The 13,377-nt window shown below is 35.8% G+C and overlaps 1 protein-coding gene across 6 annotated transcripts in view; it reads left to right on the forward strand.

Annotated features, from left to right (window-relative positions):
• The window catches only part of PDE10A (phosphodiesterase 10A), a 340,723-nt gene that overhangs the window by 259,833 nt on the left and 67,513 nt on the right, over positions 1-13,377 (forward strand). The gene's annotated exons all lie outside the window — the stretch shown is intronic.

Consider the following 13,377-nt stretch of genomic DNA (forward strand, 5'->3'; position numbering starts at 1 on the left):
TCTGTAGTCTGTGTTTTCTCTCCTTTTCATACCGTGTAAATCCTTCATACTCTTTTCCTATTTCATTTCTAAATGAGCTGTTACTAGCCTTTGTCATAGGCTACAAACTCGAGTAGATGGACTTTTAGTTCAGCAGAATAGGGTCACTATTCTCTGTTGGTATGCTTCTCTGGCCTTTCTGGGATTTATGTACCACCCGTTGTTAGAATTGCGAGTCAGATTGTTTTAACTCATTTGAATATGCTGGAAAAGAAACTGGGTTTTTATACTATAACACATTGTTTATGGATCTTCTTAGATAAGCTGCAAGAGGTATCTTCAGTTATAACAATAAGGCATCTTTGAAACTCTTTGGAGACAGCACCTTATTCAGACTTATGTTAGCTGCTGTACTGAGCTAAATTGTTTCATTCTTTCTTTCAACCTGCAGTATGCAGAGATACCCATAAGTGGTGATCTTTGGCTACAGAAAAAAAAAGTTTCTCTAGTTAAAATTCCTGAGTAACAGTGATTAAGATACTTTCTCACATTTATTTTTTAATGTAAAGGTAGAATGTTTTGTGTGTTTTATTGTTCGTTCAGGTAGCAGAAGGGAGCTCTTTTACAGGGTGCTTGGTCCTCATCCTAACATGCTGGTTTCATTTCATCTGTCATTAAGTATGGGGAGTGAAAGGAAAAGAGAAAAAGGATGATGGTGTTGATGAGCAACAAAGATTAGAAAATTAATAAAACATGATTCAATAATAGATGTGGGAGGAGGAATGCCTGTGAGTTTTTTGAAGGGTTTATAGCAATTGGGTGTAACTGACATCAGGTTTTGGTGACTGGAGTAGGGAAGTGGCAACAAACTTGTCACATTTATACTAATTCAGTCCAAGAGTGTTCATTGTGAACATTTGGAAATGTCTTGAGAAGTGCATAAGGTATTTGTATAGCAATAAAGAGATGTTTATTCTAGGGACTTGCTGGGCAGTGATTTTGGATTTGCAGTAACACTTGGGGAGACTTATCAAAACAACTTTTTAAGCTAGTAACTTCACAGTGACCCTTCTTTTTAAAGCAGAGTTGTCATGATCCACACAGTGAATGCCCTTCTGGAAGAGGAGGTAATTTCAAAGAAAGTTTTAAATTACCAGAATGTGCTCTTTTTTCATTGTATTACCTAGGAAGCCATGTCATTGTGACACCTGCTGGTTTGCCATCCTATGGCATGGTCTATCATGAATGTGCTTAAAGAGTAATCTGAGTTCTCCCTATTGTCTGTTCCTTTTCTTAAACAAAATTTTAGTTTTACAGATAATTGTTTTTACAAATGTGTACTATTACCAGGTTGTGTTTTACAACTCTTCTCTGGCCAAAACAATTTTTGGAGAAAATAACTGTCATCTCCCCGTCTACCAATATGATTGTATTCAAAACATTTTTTTTCTGAGGAGTAAACAGTGGCCATAAATCTCCGATACATTTCAGTATTTGAGGTACCTATTGTAGCAGCCAGCTGTATACACCAAGTGCAGTGAATATATAGATATATATCCAAGTACAGAGAAAATGGCACCATATAATAGAGGAATATGGTATTTGCAAGTATTTTCTCATGTTCTGAGAGGGTTTTTTTCTTCATTGAAAACTCTTTGTTGCATTGATCAATAACAGTTATCAAATTTTGAATCAGTGCAGTTTGAGCAGGTATAGAAACAATTTTGTCCCTTCAAAATTCACAGCAGGTGTCACAGAACAATATTGCAGAGTCACAAAAACATAGGTAATCTCAGAAATACTGTTTGTCATGGTGCAGTCCAGCATCTCTTAGTGACCGTTTTTAGATCTAAACACTGAGGAATTAACTACTGGCCCATGTTAGCAGTTTTGTATTTCACAAATAGGTCTTTATGACTGGAGAATGCACAGGCTCAAATTCTGGAATAAATACTACAACTGTATGTTTCTACACAGTCAGATTTATTTAAACATGGCTGAGATTGGTCTTTTTACATAGGGACATAAACAAGATTCTTTTAAACACACTTTGAAGAAACTCACCAAAACTAAGCTGATTTTTTGGATGGTATAGATGATTTGAATGTTTTCTTTGCAGTGTGACAATGGCAATGCAGTTTCTGTGTCACTAATGTGGATGACTTGTTATGATTTGGAATTCAGCATTTTTTAGTTTATGTAGCTGTCCATCAGCTACATTTGGAGATGCTTCTGGAGCACTTCAATGAAAAAAGTGCTGAGAGAATCTAGCAATATTTCTGGGGGGAGCTTAAAAATTTAATTGTGTGGGTTTCTGATTGTTAGCAGTGCCAAAATAATAATTTTAATAGAAATAATGAAAGCAGAAAAGCTATATACACAGAATCCTCAGGAATAAATGTCACGTTGGAAGTTCAGCTTGTTTCTTTTCTTTTTTCTTCTTGTAAATCTAGTTAAAGGGAGAGAATATTTGATTTAGATTTTCTTCATTCTTAATAAATGTGCATAAAATCTTGGATAGTACTGGAGTTACAATAATTGTTTTTCTTTACTTTTATGACACATCTTAAAGTAAAAGCTTATTTCAAATAATACTATATTTTCTCTGGAAGTTTTCTCAGCTCCACAATTAATTAGTTTAGTTTTTGAAGAGCTTTCTTTTCTATAGGCTTAAGAAATTATTGACATTTTCTAAGTGATTGTCTTTATGTGGATCTTCAGGCATTGAAATCAACACTGGCTTAGGTCAGTGCCATCTAATTAACTTTTGTACCTTATTTTCCTTTTAATAAATAGACAGAATGAAGCCTGGTGCTACTAAATTTTTTCTACCTCTCTAGGGTTATCATTTTTAAAATACATATTAATATATTTTTTTTATACTTCTTAAATTCTAGGATCGTTAGTAGAGATACAATTTTTCCTAGGTTTTCATTCCAAGATCTGCCATTTGTTTCTACATGTTACAGTGATGGAATGATTTTCCTTGGTCTCAGGGTTCTTTCTGTCTCATGATAATGTCCAAATCCCTCAGATACGGTTATTTTTCACTAGACTTTCTGAAGATGGATTTTCTTAAAGAATGCAGAAACAGAAGCATTTTTGTACAGTAATTAGAGGAGATTTGTGTCAGAGACAGGCAGTCAGGAGCTTTCTGACTTCATAAAACTTTGGTGAATTCTGATTCCACTTTTACCTCTTAGAAAAAAAAAATATTTAATAAGAGCTCCTGCCCTGACTGTTTTCATATCCTTGAGGCTTAATTTCTGCGTCTCAAAAGGTTAATGAAAACCTTTGCTGTTGTAAGTGACAAGCTCACACATTTTAATAAGGAGAATAAAATAAAAGAAGGACGGGCATTTTTTGATTCTTATCAGGACCTCTTTTTGGGCATTTGCATCAGATATCACCTTTGGTTTTGAAAAGGTTTTTAAAACATGTCCAAGATCCAAGCCTAGGGGAGGAATCAGAGGAAACTGGCTTCGTATCTTGTGTGGTTCCTAGAGGAAACATATTAAGAATCCAGAGAAAGTATTGAATTTCTGTTCTGACTTCTCAGTAATCCTGTTATCTCAGTTTGACCTTTGCTTTGAAAGTACCTCAGATTAGTTGCAAGAGATTGTATTTTGTTAAATGTTTTTCATTTGACATTTTTAATCTTTGCAAATTTTCCTTTTGGTGGTTGCACAAAGTTTATGTTGAGTTCCAGATGCCAGCATCTATATACACAGGAAAAAAAACCCACAAAGCTCCATTTCATTTTGTTAATTTTAATAGAAAGGCTTGGGTTAATGCAAAAGCAGAATGTATTTTTTCCATTAAAAAAGATATCTGGAATTCCTTATGACCAGTTGAAAACTGTAGAAAAATACATGTGAAACAGTGGTGTCTTTCTTTGAGCTGATGATATAAAGTGCTTGTTGTTTTGCTGCTAAAACACATCTAATGATGAAATCTCAGTGACTGTCTAAAAAGTTACTCTATGCAAAAAATAGGTTTAAAAAAATTGTCATTACCTTAGTATTTGCTCTTGCCTTTCATACTGAACTCATATCAAAAGAACCCTCTGAACTTGCTTATAAATCCTCATCTTATTGAGTCCTTGAACAAAATCAGAATCTTACAATTTTCTCACTACTAGTTTCAGCATTTATTAGAAAATTACTGCTCTGAAGATTAGTGTTTCAAAGATACTGTGGCATAATGCATGAAAAGCTGAGCTGCTCTGTCAGTAGAGAAGCTTAGAAAACAGCTTACCTGCTTATCCCATTACAGCTTACTTATGCTTTTTGTAAACATCCTTGGCTACGTTCTCAGTAAAGATAGGGATATGAAGTGGCTTTACCAAGTGGTTCACTTCTTTCCCTTATGTACTGAAATGAGAACTCTGGGGAAGCATAGGACAGATGAGAAAAGGACAAAAGCAGGACTAGATGCATGTAGGCTGAGACACTCACCCTTTTCAACTAATTAGCATTCCATAGATGCAAACAAGTATGTAGTATTTTTTCTATTTCTTTTTCTTTTTCTATTTCTTTTTGGTTTTCATTCTGATAATGCTGCAGAGCCTGGGTTTCTTTGGGCTTAAAGAAAACCTAATTTCCAGGATATAACAAGTTGCATTTTAAGTAATAAGTCCTGTTTAGATTAATATTAACTGTCAGCTTAAAACAACATGCAAGAGTGGGTTTCTAAAAGAATGCATGCAGTTATATACTTGTTTTCTGTTTGTGGGAAATCCTTTTATGCATCAAATTAAAGGACACTTGCTGAATTATGTATGGAAAAAGAAGTAAGTTTAGTGACTGGTAATATTTTAAATGAGAACTTTTAAAATACTTAATAAGGATTTTTTTCTTGTTTTCATAATTACAAAGTGATGTTAAGTAGGAGAACACAGGATTCCATCACTAAAAAATTATTTCTGAATCTTTATTTTGCTGTGTTTTCTGTGGATCAAATTATGTACAATATGATTATGACTAGCATTGATCAACTGATAGACTAAACTGAAAGACTGTTTTCTTTAATTTTTGCACTCTAAACTGCCTCCTAATATGTTGCCAAAGAGAATGTGTCTTTGGAGACAGAAACCAGTCTGCACCACACAGCTGACTGCCAAGCCTTTCCACTGGAAAGCCAGCCATTATTTTCTACTCTCTGCTGCACAGTAGGGTGCATCCACCCATTTACAGCATTGAGCCATAGTTTTTTATTTCATGGTAATCTTTCATATTTGATATTCATAGGAATAAATTTTCTCTGGCCTTGTAGGTCATATTTCTCCCAAGACAAAACTGAAATATAATAGGTGCTATTTTTTAAGTGTTTTTGAAAAAGTTGTAGTCTCTAGCAAAGGGTTTTTCTTGGAACCAAACACATTTTTACCCTGTCATTGGTATTGTAGGCACACCTTATCCAATTTCATTGCTGTACTACAGTTGTCACACACACAAAAAAAAAGTAAATTAGGGAGTAGGTTTCAATTCTTCCAGTATATCTGGAATTATAATGGAAAAAGAAAGTATTAAAGGCAATAATACAGTGTAAATCAGTTACTGGAATTACAGGCATCTTTTAGAACAAGATTAGGGAACCTGTCATTGTGCTGTCAAAGCAGGTTTCTCTCCATGCTTGTTTTCTGCTTGAGACTTGGCTAAATAATTCAAAACTAGGAGATTGAAGATAATTTTTGATCTTAATGCCCTTCCTCTTTAACTATTCCTAAACTATTATCATCTAAATAATCAATCCTAAATCATTTAGATGCAGAATGGACCAAAAGAAAGAGTATACTCAGAGGTATGATTTAGCAGTGTTTGTCTTGATTGTTAAGTAGTATTTCAAGATTTGAAGAGAATAGTGTGAATTCTTACATAAACTTTTCTCTGTGTGCTCTACAGGTACCTAAAATATATTAAAGCTTCTTGTTCATTCCAGTCCTGTGCTACAGGAAACTAATAAATAGAAATGAATGTTGATGTGATCATCATGTTCTTTGAATGGAAGAACCCATTAAATCTGGACATCTCTGCAACTGCTACATTTTACTAAAGAGGATGTGTCTGTGTCTCCCGCCAGAGGGAAGTCATATTTGCATTTTCTTTTATTAAATATTAGGCTATTACATATGAATGAACTTGTCATGTTAAAAAAAAAAAAAGTAGCAATCATCTTAGCAAAGAGAACTTTCAATGCCTCCTTGAAAGTCTTTGGAATCTCAGGCTCCTTTAGTTGGCCTTGAATAGCCCAGTCATTAGGAAACTGAGATGCCAATGAATCCTGTCAGCTCAAATGTTGTTCGCTCGGGCTAGAACCTTCTTGTTCCCAGGAAATAACTCTGTGGTTGATTTAAGCCTGCACTACCCGCCCTCAGCTTCCATCCCTGGGTGTGTATATCCCGCCTTTCCCATGCACTGGTCGTTTTGCTTATGTAATTGTTGATTATATCTGTGGCTCCCTGCTGCAGCTGTAAACTGCCCCAAGGCAGTGGGGAGAGCACAGAGGTGGCAGTTCAGGCTCAAATTGGTTTCTGCTGGTGCGGACCTGCACCTTGACATTCCTTTCTAGATAGTTTCATCTCTTCAGGAAAAGAGAGTTTCAAATATTCTGATCTGAGATGGCATCAGTTGGATCTGATTAAGTAATAGACAAACATTAACAAAATGCTGGATACGGTTTAGGTAATAGAATCACAGAATTGTTTGGTTTGGAAAGAACCTTAAAGATCATGTAGTTCCAAGCCCCCTGCTGTGAGTAGGGACACCTTTCACTAGACCAGGTTGCTCAGACTTCCATCTAGCCTGGTCTTGAATACTCCCAAGGATGGCACACCCTCAGACTTATCTTATGCATCCTCACCCTCTCACTAAAGAATTTCTTTATAATGCCAAATTTAAACCAACTCTCATTTCAAATCCATTCCCACTTGTCCTGTCACCGTGTGCTCTTGTAAACAGTCTCTTTGAATCTTTCTTGTAGGGTCTCTTCAGGTACTGGAAGGCTGCAATTACGTAACCCCAAAGTCTTTTTTTCAGGTGGAAAAAATTGCCAATTCTTTAAACCTTTCCTTATACACATGGTGCTCCATCCCCCCACTCACCTTCGTGGTCCTCTGGACTTACTCCAACAGATCGATGTTCTCCATGGTAATGGATCCCTGAAAAGAAAAAGTGCCATGCAATTCTTTTAAAAAGATTCATGCTTTGAAATTTTATACGTCCCTCCTTGAGTCAGTTCTCATGTAGGTATCAAAGCAAGGACTCTCCAAGAATGACGTGTTAGACTGAGTAAAATATGCACAGAGGGGACAGGGTGCATAAAGGAGTTAAACATTAACACAGATTGTACTAATAAAAGTTGCAGAGAAAAGTGGTGTGCATTTGAATAAATCTGCACATATGGGAACTGGTATATATTAATTTGGAGTGAAAGCTGAATTTTCAGTTTGTTAGCTATCTCTTTTTATAGTAAATCCATTTTGGCACATTTTGAAGGTGACAGGAATTTGCATCTTATTCAAGTTAATTAGAATCCTAACAGACACCACTTTACCAAGTCAAGACATTGCTATGGCTGGAAGAAAGGCAATAGAAAATAAGGCAATCTTTGGAATCACAAATCAGTGATTTGTAAGCTAGTAATTCAAAATGGTGAAGAGAAGAGCAGATAAAGCACCTCAGGTATCAAATATGCCAGTGTGGCACAGTATTTAAAAGCACTGACCCATGTGCTAGATGAATTTGGCTGGCCTTTTATTTCTTAAGATTATCACCTCAGAGTATAAGACTTACATTTATGTGTGTATTATTTCTGGAGCAATTTCATTCTTACTTATTGTATATCATAGTATAAATTTTATATATACATTTAAAGAAAAGAAAATGTAACAGGCTTTTTTCCTTTCAACTGTCTTAGAGACTGTCAAACTTTAAGTCATTTTATAGAATTCAGGCTCAGAATGCATGGAGTAACTTGGAAGTGACTCTGGAAAATAAATTATTGTTTTATAGAGCTTTTTCTACATTTATTTTGTGCTTTTGTTTTATTTGGCATATTTGTTTTTGTATACTAACTCACAAATGTGATTTTATAACCCTTGTTTGTACTTTTATGCTATTTTGAATCCAACAGCTTTATTTGCAATATTCCTGTCTTTTTTTTTTTTTTTTTTTTGGTATAGTTAGTGCTGTCTAATGAACTTATAAATACTTCATTCTACTAGAATTTTAATAATGCCATCTGTTCACTTGATGGAAAATGGCAAAGCACACTGAAGCAACTTTTTTTTTTCTTCTTGACAGCTGTATTTTTAAAGCTTATGATTTAAGTTTCCAGCATTCTTTTTTCATTAACAGTAGCAGTGATCAATATTGGAAACAAAAGGATTTTTTTTTTGTGCAAATCTTACCTTGTGACTTCCATGTATAATTTTCTTTAGATGCAGTTTGAGTTTTTTTGATCTGTGTAAACAGTATTTTTTTTACTGGATCTTGTTTTCCACCATGGCAGACAGTAAAATAATCCTAGAGAGGTCAGTAAAGTACATCACCGTTGGTAGCATCTGACGTCTTTGTCCAAGCTGCTTCCTCATCCTGGCATCTTTGTCCCTCTCTCCCGGCACGTCCTCCTTTTGAAACTGTTTTGAAAGTCTTTTGCTCTTCTTTGTGCGTTCAGTCTTGCTTTATTTAATTATGTTGATGTTTGTGTTTTGAACCACCAGTGTATTATGTATTATTAGACTGTTCTCTTTGGTGTACTGTTTGGTGACTTAATCTCACTCCTGCAGTTAGTTTTCAAAACAAGTGGCCTGATGTCTAGAAATGGTCAGGTCCCATAGCAGCTCCTGAGGGAATTAGTGCTGCATGTGAAAATTGGAGAGCCTGAATAGATCTCAGACCCAAATGGGTTACTTAACACAGCTCTGGTGTTTCTGAACTAGGTAGATGTAGTATATAAAGAAGTGTCTAAGTAACAGTTGTGTCACGGGGTTGTTTTTCCAAATTCCTTATCCAAGTAGTTGTGTGATACTTGCTTACGTAAGAAACTCGTGTTGGTGTTGACAGAACTCTGTGGCAGGCCTGATGAAGGAAGTTGGGAAGAATGATGCTGTAACTGACAAATTATGAGATTCCTCAAACATGACTGTTTCAAAACTATTTTGAAGGCATGGTGAGAAGGGACTTAGATTATGAATTACCCTTTTCATACTTGCAGGAATAGATTTCTCGCTTGGTTGCTGGCTCTCAGTGTGTGATCATTAGTAGTTCTCTTAGATTGACAGTTTGGGAGATAGACACAGCTCCTTATCCCAGCAGGTGGCAACTACAGCCGTGCTCAAGAGGTGCAGTTTGCTCTGGTTCCCTTTATTCCACTGACAGAAGTGGTACTTCCACTTGCTCTTACTGCTGTGTTAGATATAGTTTATTAGCTTTCCAGCTGATTTCTTTATGTATTTCCTGATTTCTTATTAAGTATTTCAATTAATTTACCATCTCCATGGATTTTGTTAGTTAAATAAAAAATGCACATGAAAGTAACTTTGTCTTGCATGAACACATCCAGTTCTTGATTTACTCTAAGCTTATAGATCTGAATTTGCAGTTTTCCTTTGAGGTTTACTTTCTTTTTTTCTCTTCTTCTGAATTCTGTCTGAAATTTCCAGTTTAATCTCTTCTCTGTGTGAGTGTGTGTCTGAGGGACATTTGCCTTGCAACCCCTAAGGATGGGATGATTTCTGTAAACAAGTGTTTCTCATGTTCTGAATTGCAGAGATACTGTGTTTTACCTCCCTTTCTTGTGGTTTAATGACTCAAGGAACTAGATTCTTATGATGGGGACCATCATCAGTGCCTGGTAGTACAGCCAGCCCTCAGTTTGAAACCTGTGTCAAAGTTTCTCTACTGAAAGTTGGTATGCAGTAGATTTGTTGGCATAGTGGAGCATGCAGATGTGCTGGTGGGCATACTCAGAAATCATTAGTCCACTGAGGACTGGGTTCTGCCTGTAAACTTTTGTGGAACCTCTTGGAGAACCAGTCTGGGTCAAAGGATAATCTAGATGCTGATGTGCCAAAGCACTTAATGGCCATATCTCCTGACACATGTGGACCGCTAGGTGCCGGGACTTTGTGATGTGTCTGATGTTGGCTGTTACAGCATGTCCTCAAGGTTACACAAGACCAGTCAGAGCTATACAAACAGAGCTTCGTTGGGAACATTCTTGTTTTCAGCCAGGGACAACTGGTATTCGTCACATTTTTATCTTGTCTTTTAGTAAGCTCACTGTTCAATAACCTTCCTCAATTACTTCACATAACCTTAATATTTTAGGGTTAGACAAGTGGCTGAGTCTCTACAACTTAGTGAATGATCATTGTCATGTGAGCAGTGAGAATCAGCAGAGTAAATCAACACACCTACTCATCACTGGGGTATTTAATTTTCTTTTATTTCAAGGAATTGGGTACCAGACTGCTTTGGAGATTTTTTTTTTTAAATCACAGTGCATGTATCCCTGCCTGGAAATTTTTCTAAATCTGGCCTAGCATGTTTAATACTGCACCTGTTATTAGAGAGAGTTAAGATTTTGCATTTGTTCAAATGTCAGTAGAAGAATACTGAAATCCACAATATCTTGGATTTTTTTGTTGTTGTTATAGAGCAGCCAAAAAGATAATTTTTAAAATTATTTTTTTCTTGTATCATTCCTGTAAATTATAATTATCTCTCATTATAAAATCTTTTAAGAATAAAACTGACTACTTCAGGAATTCATAAGGTGCAGTCATTATCTTTCACGGAGACCTGTCTATAATTTTGTAGTTACATATTCTGTTCCTTTCCACACACTGAAGTTATAATTTTATATGTTTTTTAGCATTCTTCTCATTGCAAGCAAAATGTTTTACTCACAGTGGTGGTACTGATAACTAGTAAATAGTTCAATCTTCTCTTGGTTTCAATCTGTTCATGATGTTAGTGTAACATGCCATTTTTCAAAGACTCCAAAGTCATGAATTATCTGCACATCATTATTCTGTAATATTCAACTCAGTCATTGAGAGCTTGATTATGATTACTAACAAATCAGCTGAAATATCCTAAAAGGAAAAAGGCTTAATTTGTAAATTTTAATCTGTCTTTTTCATCTTCAGTTTTTTTCCTGATTAATTTAAACATTTTTTCAGTTTCTTGGTTTTCAGTCTCCAGAGTAAAGTAAATAAAATACATCACTAATACAAATGTACCTATGCTGTAGTTACAGTATGGTTTCTTCAGAGGAATTGAAATTATTCCCCTGACATAAATATGTTTCACACTGGATCACTGCACCCTCTTACATGGTAACCTATCATCTCAAGCTCTAATGATCCCTTACCCTTGTTGACGTTAGCAAACGTTTCCTCTGGGGCATTTTCTTTTGTTTCTTTTGTCAGCTGTTCTAAAGAGAAGAAAACTACTCAGTCTTGATTTTTCTGCAAATTCTGAGAATTTTATTGCAAAGTTCAGTAATGTGACAGTTGTTTTCAGTGTAGTCAGAAGTGCAGAAAGGCGAAAATCAGGCAGGCTGCAAAGCTTCTTGTTCTACTTTTGATTCTCTATAGTGATAAACACTGGAATCTGAAAATTTTAAACAACTTCTTAAGAGTTCAATAGCTTACAGTTTTATTACACGGACGTGTTTTTCCCTAAAAACCAATATTTTATGTTCCTAAACGGATGGAGATGAGAACACAGTGATCAAAAAGGTAGGGATGAGAACAAAATAGAAATAATTAAAAGCAAAATGTTTACAAAAAATGTTAGTATCGGATTCTCTGTTTCCCCAGGGTAAGTGAAAGATTACATTCTTCCTAACATATGTAAGATTATTATGTTCTCTTGCTGTCACTGAGCCATATGCTGTATTTCCTGCTCCAAAAGCTGACAATTTACTGAAATTTCTTGGTCTTTTAGGGCCAACAATCTTGAAAGCCTCACTCCATGCCAGGGATGGGAACCTCATGGCACTGAACTGTGTGATCCCATCCCCTGCCTCTTTGGGCTCGGAGTGGAGTGTGGGCTGTATATAGATGTTGGGAAAGCAGGAGGAAGTGCCTTTCCTTAAAGTTCTCCAGGCATCTTATCGGTTGGGAAGAGATATTCATGGTCTAGGAATAAACAAGTCAAAATCCAGAGGCCCAGCAGGGTCCAAAAGGTATGCATGTTTTTAAAATATCCAAATTTCTTGTATTGGACAAGATCCAGTGGGGTTTTCTCAGATTGCTGGATCTGTGTAGGACCTGCTTCAAGCAGTGTTCTCTTTTAATCATCTCTTTCAGCCCTGAATCACTATACATTACAGAAATGCCATGACATTTAATACAAAATACATTTCTGTTTTTCAATGCATGCTGTAGCACTTCTATTGATTTTAATGCAATTGCTTAAGGTATATATCTGAGTAGTATTTGAGTCAACAGCAATGTAATATTTTCCTTCTCTTTTATGGCTGAACGCAATAAAACTTTGATTTTGAAGTTTGAATTAGGTATTTGAAAAATGTTCAAGAGTGAAGGGACAGCTCTATTCAAAAGTAAGAGGAGAGATTAGTAGTGATAATGCTGTTTCTTAGATACATTGCAGTAAACTCTAAGGATACTTTATACTTGGCAACCAGAGCTTCTGGAACAACAACAACAAAAAAAAGGTGAAAATCAAATTTGATTTAAAAAGAGTCATTCTGAAATTTTGTTGCTACTGGATGAGAGTCTTCCTTCACCAAACATTCTAACATGATGTATAATCAGTTTTAAAGAAAGCTGCAGTGCAGCTAGTGGAGTGAAAGCCAGGCAGAATTGTGTGTCGGGCAAGAAAAGCAGTAGATATGGGCATAAAGGTATAGCTGTGAACTGGTAGGTACGAAACAATGATAAACTGTTTTACATGCTCTTCAGCCATTGTCTTGTGGCTGCCTTCCGGTCATAAACAATGGTGATTGCACCTCGCTGACTGATAATATAGATGAGCTAACCAGTTTAACACTCTTGTCATTCAACAGCCCAGTTGAATAGGATATGATGTCATTGGCTAATTACCATAAAACACAATCATACACTTTCTTGGTAAAGCATATTTACTGCTGGAAACTATTAAGTTTCTTCCTGATGGTCAGAGCCCAGGTTCCAACATGATTTTTGCTGAGGTATATTAAACTTGAGAGACTTTTATAGCATTTTATGGAGCTTTTAGCAGATGTGGAAATGCCCTCCTTAGATTAGTTTAAGTTGCCACATACGTTTTACAGTTGAGGATTTTTATGATCATGGATGTGTATGTGCAGAGCTACCATCCATTGGTATGTTTTGTAGTACTAAGCAATTCTGGAAACAGAAGAAAACCCTGGATCTTCTTCATG

The sequence above is a fragment of the Anomalospiza imberbis genome, chromosome 3 (assembly GCF_031753505.1).
Source record: "Anomalospiza imberbis isolate Cuckoo-Finch-1a 21T00152 chromosome 3, ASM3175350v1, whole genome shotgun sequence".
Lineage (NCBI taxonomy): Eukaryota > Metazoa > Chordata > Aves > Passeriformes > Viduidae > Anomalospiza > Anomalospiza imberbis.